At 38.0% G+C, this 6,843-nt stretch overlaps 1 protein-coding gene and 1 pseudogene across 2 annotated transcripts in view; both read left to right on the forward strand.

The window, feature by feature from the left end:
* Nucleotides 1-6,843, forward strand: part of TRPM3 (transient receptor potential cation channel subfamily M member 3) — a 512,305-nt gene that overhangs the window by 156,842 nt on the left and 348,620 nt on the right. The gene's annotated exons all lie outside the window — the stretch shown is intronic.
* On the forward strand, nt 2,970-3,085 carry LOC111746403 (annotated as a pseudogene).

Here is a 6,843-nt window from a genome sequence, read left to right on the forward strand (position 1 = left end):
GTGAGTTTCTATTGAAAATCACTTTCTCAAAAAAAAGTTTTGAAATTCAACATTTGTAAATGAAATTTAGCACATTATTTGTTAGTGGGGACCCCTTATCGAAGTTGTAAAATCAAAGTACAATGTTTACTCAACTTAAAATGTAATAAATATGCTCAGGGCTTCTCTTGCAAGTGAGACACCCGTTGGCCTTCTGGCTAATGCACCAATGGGAAAGTTATATGTTCTAGAAGAAAATGCCCATGAGCCACTTATACTGTGAATTTCAAAAATAAAGGATAGCTTGAGGGTGTGACTGAAGCTATCCTTGGAGAAGCTGGAGTTACACAGTAAAGGATAAGTGAGTTAGAGAACCAGACTAGCAAGATCAGCAACAATGGGGTATGGGTACAAAGTGATTGTGTCAGCTACTAGTTTTTAACTTAAAAACAACCACAAGCTAAATGTGATGCTCATTATACTATAGACAAAGAATTAAAATTAGACAGAAATATATAGGTTGATGCAAATTTCTATTGCTCCGAATAATAGGAAAGTATCAGCATTGGTTTGATTTTGAAAATTCTCATGATTCTCCTAAATAGAACTAGACACTTAAGCAGAATCTTTGAAACATGAAAGATTACCCTGTAGTTAATTACACTATCAATACTCAAATCCAAATTGTGATTTATGAAAAGTAGTCAAGGATAGGAATTATACCTGTGGCTCTGACTCAACTAATGGTTATTTTTATTCAGTTCAGAATATAGTTGGAAATTTGTCCATGAGCTCTTCAACCAGATTATTCCACCCCATACACAGAGCTGGGAATTTAGTAACTGCCCAGTAAATGCTTTTTATCCACACTAGTCATGTGGGTAAATAGAACAGAATGAGAAACCACAAGGAAAAAATGTAAATGATAGTGAAATTGTCGCCTTCACTTTAGTAATGCGCTTCTGTCATTTACTAAAATCGCTCGTAGTTTTTAAACTTGTGTTATTGTTTACTCTCTGTTAACTCATTCATTAATTTAAGCATTCATTCACTCAGACCTCTTCTTTAAGCCTATTTTCTTTTCTGGGCACTAGATGTATACTCTGCCCTCTTTGGATTTATGGTCTAGTCGAAGAGACAGACAAAAAGCAAGAAATATATATACACACACACACACACACACACACACACACACACACACACACACACACTCATAATTGGGATAAATAATAAGAATAAAAATAATGATGGCAAATACTCAAGAAGGACATACTACTTCAGAATGATAACTCTAGATAAACAGAAATTTTACTTTTTTATGAACACAGAACTCACTGCATTAAATTGATTTGTTTTCACTGATTTGCCAATAAAACACTATGACATTTAAAACAGGTTAGAAACCTCTCTAATCCCAAAAAGACACTACCAGAAAAAAACACATTCTGCAAAGGCAATAGGATTGTAAATGTCATAATTGTCCTTCATTAGCTGAAATACAATAAAAAAAAAGAATCTTGCTTTAAAAACATTTATTTCTGACCCCAGAAAAGAAGTTTTCTAAACCAACACATGGTCTACTATCAATGTAGAAGACATTTTTTATTCACCCCTTTTAAATACAGCAGAACCTGAGAAAGACTATAGATTTGGGGGACCAATCTGAGAAACAAGGGTGTGAATTGCTACTCTTCCACACATTTCCACGTGAACTTGGATAGCTTATTTAACCCTTGAGAGCCTCATTTTTGTAAGCATTTTAGTTGACTTATAAAAACTACTCGAGATGCCAATAGATAGCCCAATGAATTATCACCAAAAGAAATCTGTGTAGCCACTACCCAAAGCAAGACACAGACCATTGCCAGCCCACCAGAATCTCGTCCTGGGCCCACTCCGATCACTTCCCCTCTGTTCTCTCCAGAGTAACTACTCTTGACTTTAACACTATAATTTAGTGTTGTCCCCTCTTTTAAACAGCTTTATGGAAACAAATTCTATGTATTCTTTGGTGTCTGGCTTCTTTCATTGAGGCACATTTTCGTGTCTGTAAAGTGGGGGAAATGATGTTGTGCTGTGGTTATGGTAATGATGTTGGAGCTGTGTAACATGTAAGGTGCATGGGTTCCAACCAATTGCCAGAAAAGGTGAGTGTTTTATTCCACCTAGTTCTGTGTTCATAAGCAGTGCATACATATCTAGAAATGCTAGTAACAGGATGGGATGGATTTGGAAACATTTGAAAGACCTGACCTTGCCTTGAGGCCTAAGGTTAAAAAATGCACACCAATCCTGGCATTTAATTCTTCTCTGTGCTTTTTTCTCCTACGGAGCAGCAAGCAGTTCCTCCTTTATTTATTTCCAAGCAGGCCCAATTGGTGCGTGTCTCAAAAGATTATAGAAGTGACCCAAGCAAGTTTTTAGAGATAACAATAATTACATATGATCTTTCATGCAGATTCATTATGGCAGGCAATCTACTTATCACTTCACATACATTACCTCACTTAATCCTCACCACAGCTGAATGAGGACATCATATTATCCCCATTGTAGAGATGAAGGACTGAGGCCAGAAAGACTTGAAAGTTTACTCAACCTCTAAGAGATGGAGTTAGAATTTTAACCTAGGCCATTCATCTCCAGAATGTGGGTTCTTAACTGCTGGTGTGCAGGCCCCTGATACAAGCAGATTCTGTCATTTTTTACTAGAATTCTTTAGTGAAGGTTATTACCTATAAATTTCAAGTTATCATTGGAGAGGTTCTTGGTTTAGACAATTATGGGAAAGTCTACAACATTCTTCCTTCTAACTCTATTGGGAAATGTCTTCGATCTGGCGTTCAGTTGATCTTGGAGGACACTGGCCGCATAAATGTCTCATTCAAAACCCTGAAATTTAGGATGTGGTTCCATTGTGTAGCGGTTAGCACTTCTGCTTTACATGTAGAAGGTCCTAGGTTCGTGTACTAGCGGAGCCACTGTCCATGGTCTATGGCCATGCCACCCTGATCAAGCCCGATGTCTGATCTCGGAAGCTAAGCAGGGTTGGGCCTGGTTAGTACTTGGATGGGAGACCACTTAGGAAAACCAGGTGCTGTAGGCATAAATAATAATAATATAAAATAACTTTTAAAAAGCCCTGAAATTTAAAGCCTAAATCTATTTTTATTGTGTTACACCTGCATTAGAACACGTTATGTTATCTGGGAAAGTGCTTTTGGGGGACTTTGGTGTCCTCTCTAGTTCTACTATCATCTCTTACTTTTTTATCTTTATATTATTTTGACCTATTTCTTTATCGTCTATTGCTGACTTATAATCACAGCCCTGTTGAGTCATTCTATGATGCTGCTTTGGAAATCTAGAGAGCCTCTGTGAAAACCCACTGCTAGGCTTAATCCTATGAAGTTTCTGGTAAGAAGGGCTATTTGGATTATTACAGATAAATCCTCCTACAGCATTATTTAATATGTCTCAGTTTACAAAAAACAAACTACCAAGTATCTATTTAGTGCTTTCTTTATGCATGATATCATGTTAAAGACTATAAGAAAAAACAGAAATATGACATAAGCCCCATCCTCAGAGTACTTAGAATTGGATTGGGAAGGAAGACAAAAATCTAACCATAGAAAGTTACATATTAGTTCAAAGTAGTAGTAGAAATGCCATAATATTGCCTTATGAGTCAGAGGACATTTAAAGTGGTCTCAGAATAATTACTAGAGAGGTTCAGAGAAAGTAGGAATCACTTGGTTGGAAAAAAAGATGGGATTGAAGATACTCCTGGAGGGTGAATAGGGTTTGCAGACTCAAACTGTAAAACATCCTGGCTGAAAATCACAGCTTCAAACAAGAATTCAGGAAGATGAGGAGAGATAGGTTAGAGGTGAATGTTTTCTATTTATTACTGCTATAAAAACAACCACAAACTTAGTGGCTTAAGACAATACAAGTTTATTATCTAATAGTTCTGTAAGGCAGAAGTCCAGAAAGGGCTGCATTTCTTTCAGAGGCTCTAGGGGAGAATCTTTCCCAGGCTTTTCCAGCTTTTAGAGGCAACCTGCATTTCTTGGTCCATGGCCCTTCCTTCATCTTCAGGGCACATTACTCCAATCTTTGCATATGTCATCGCGTCTCCTTCTCTGACTCTGAACCTCCTGTCTTCCTCTTATCAGGGTCCTGTGATTGCATTAGACCCACTAGAATAATCCAAGGTTATCTTCTTATCTCTAACTCAATCGCATCTGCAAGGTCTTTTTTGCCAGGTGAGGTAACATATTTACAGTTTCTGGGGAATAGGACCTGGACGTCTGTAGGGTGGCCCTACTACAGTCAGCACCATATTGAGAACGTTTTTATGTATACTCTTTGAAGTTTATCCTGCACAACATGAACCATTGAACACTGCAGTCTGAGGAGTGATATAAGCAAAGCACAAAGTAAAAGGCAGAGCAGTGGTCAGAAAAACATAGAGACAAGGAGACTCATGCAGAGAGTGTTGAATCTATCACTGGGCAGGGTGTGGGGCGTGTGTTTTGTTTCCTTGTCTCTGTGTGTGCTATGTGTACATGACCACGTACATTTGTACTTGTGAGCACAGCCTCAGCTTGTTTCAAGTGGTTGTTTGCCTAGCTATGGGAAAGCAGCCACCTGAAAAGACCTGCAACTCTTCTCCCCTCAATATTCTTGCTGGAGCAGAGGTTACGTGCAGGTGTTGGTTTCCTAGGAATCAACATCATACTTTAAAATATGGGATATTCAGAGATCTGGGAACTATGTATCCAGACAATCTTCCAGGTGTCCCAAAGGGATTTCCAATCTTAACGAAATATAAAGAAAGTTGTTTGTGATGGGCTATTAATTATATAAGCTGCCGTGACTCCTGGATAGATTGTTTCTGTGGATTGTAGGGACTATCACGTGGTGGCAGCCGAGAGAAGTTATTTGGTTAACAAGAAGCCTGAATGTTGTTCAGAGCAGAGCTGGGATGCTATTCATTAACTCTCCTCTCTGTTCTTTGCCCTTTCTATATTGTTCAGAATTTGAAATAAGTTGTCTCACACAGTGAGTTTCTGATTCAGACATTACTTTTATTAGAGTTAGCTGTAGCTGTGGCTCCACATGGGTATGAAATTAGAAAGATGAAACACACACACATACACACACACAAACAAGAATCAAGTGAATTAGCAGACTTGAAATGTACTAAGAGATTTTTAGGGGAATTCTACTAATATACAAGCAAGGGCTGGAGTTGCCTCTCTGGCAAAACAAATTCAGATAGTTGAGGAGCGAGCAAGTCCAAACGATTTATTAACTCATTTAAGGGTTCCATCGTCCATAGAGTTGCTTATGTAGGATAAAGCAATTAAGATGGATCACATAGCTATACCCAACTGCCTAGTAAGGCTTGCTAACATGGAATTTTCAGAACAAAAGTGTGTGTCAGCGATGGGAGAGAAAATTATAGTGTTGGTATTCAGACTTTGAGAGATTACGACAATCTGAAAGGGATGGACTTTATGAAATGAAAATATTCCTCTCTTTCCAAGGCAGAATGGTGCAGCAGTTATTTTGGTGATGTTTAACTATTATGATGTTCAGCAGCAAAGAAAGATCTTCAGAAATAAGCCCAGAAGTCTCTGAGGGAAAACATAAATATTCAGCTGCACTTTTTAAAGACTTGCTATTTTCTTTCTTAATTGTGTTTACCTTTTAAACAACAACAAACAGAAGCCAAAACTTGGCAGAGGGCTGCTTTTTAAGGAGAATGTATTCCTTGGCTGCCAAGTGAACATGCCTCTCTTTTTTACTTGGTTCTTTTTCCTTTTTTTTCCCTTTAAAAAGTGATACTTCTCATTCCCTTCATTCAAGAACATCTTGCCCTTCAGCCATCAAGAGTACTCAGACTTCAGAATGTAGGGGTCTCAAAGAGGACAAATCAAGGGCTGTGCTTAGTATTATCATCATCAATATTGTTATATTATTGCATTAAATTATAATAAGCATCCATGAGACTCAGGTTGTGGGGCATGAGAGATACACTATATTGAGAGAAACATATGCATAAACAAATAATGACTACACAATATAATAAGGCATTTGTATTTAAAAATTACTATGAGAGTATTATTATCAAGAGAGACAACGTCTAGTGAATTCATGATCGTATTTTCAACCTTTAAAGGGTCCCTCGCCCAAACAGAAAACCAGACTACAAAGCAGTAGCAGCGAACACTTTTGAACTGTTTCCTACGCTTGGGGTATAGGACAGAAGGGACTCTGCTGTCCTATACCCCTGGGGTCACTGATTTCAGGTAGTGACCACAGTGGTAATCAGGGAGAGATCCCAAGAGAAAGGTGACCTCAAGTCAGTTATCTCTGCCACTGATGTCTCCTTCTGTACTTTATGTAGAAGTTGTAAGGTACCATGTTTAGTTAGGTATCTCATGCGTACTATTCCTAACTTTCTGATCATTAAACCCTCTTCCCTGTACAACCAGAGACTACCTCTAGGGAAGTGGGTTCTGAAAGCAAAATACAGTCTTTTTTTACATAACGTTCCTTTACATAGGCTAAAGCTTGAGGGAAGAGCATTAAAGAACTAGAGGAGGACTTTTATATTACAATAAAGTCTGTTTCCAAAATGTAAAAAGTTCTTCTTCTTACTGATTATATTTATGTAAACGCCACAGACAAGATGAAGTTTGGAGAAGTTGGAGGAAAGGGGAGCAGGGCAGCTGCTGGGTTTGAAGACACTGGGCAGAGTACTTGAATTATTGTGAAATTTAGGGAAAATGAGAGCAATGAGTATTTATTAACCAACTGTGAGTCACGCACTCACTCTGCTTAATAATT

This window comes from Pteropus vampyrus, unplaced genomic scaffold, assembly GCF_000151845.1.
Source record: "Pteropus vampyrus isolate Shadow unplaced genomic scaffold, Pvam_2.0 Scaffold186, whole genome shotgun sequence".
In the NCBI taxonomy this organism is placed as follows: domain Eukaryota; kingdom Metazoa; phylum Chordata; class Mammalia; order Chiroptera; family Pteropodidae; genus Pteropus; species Pteropus vampyrus.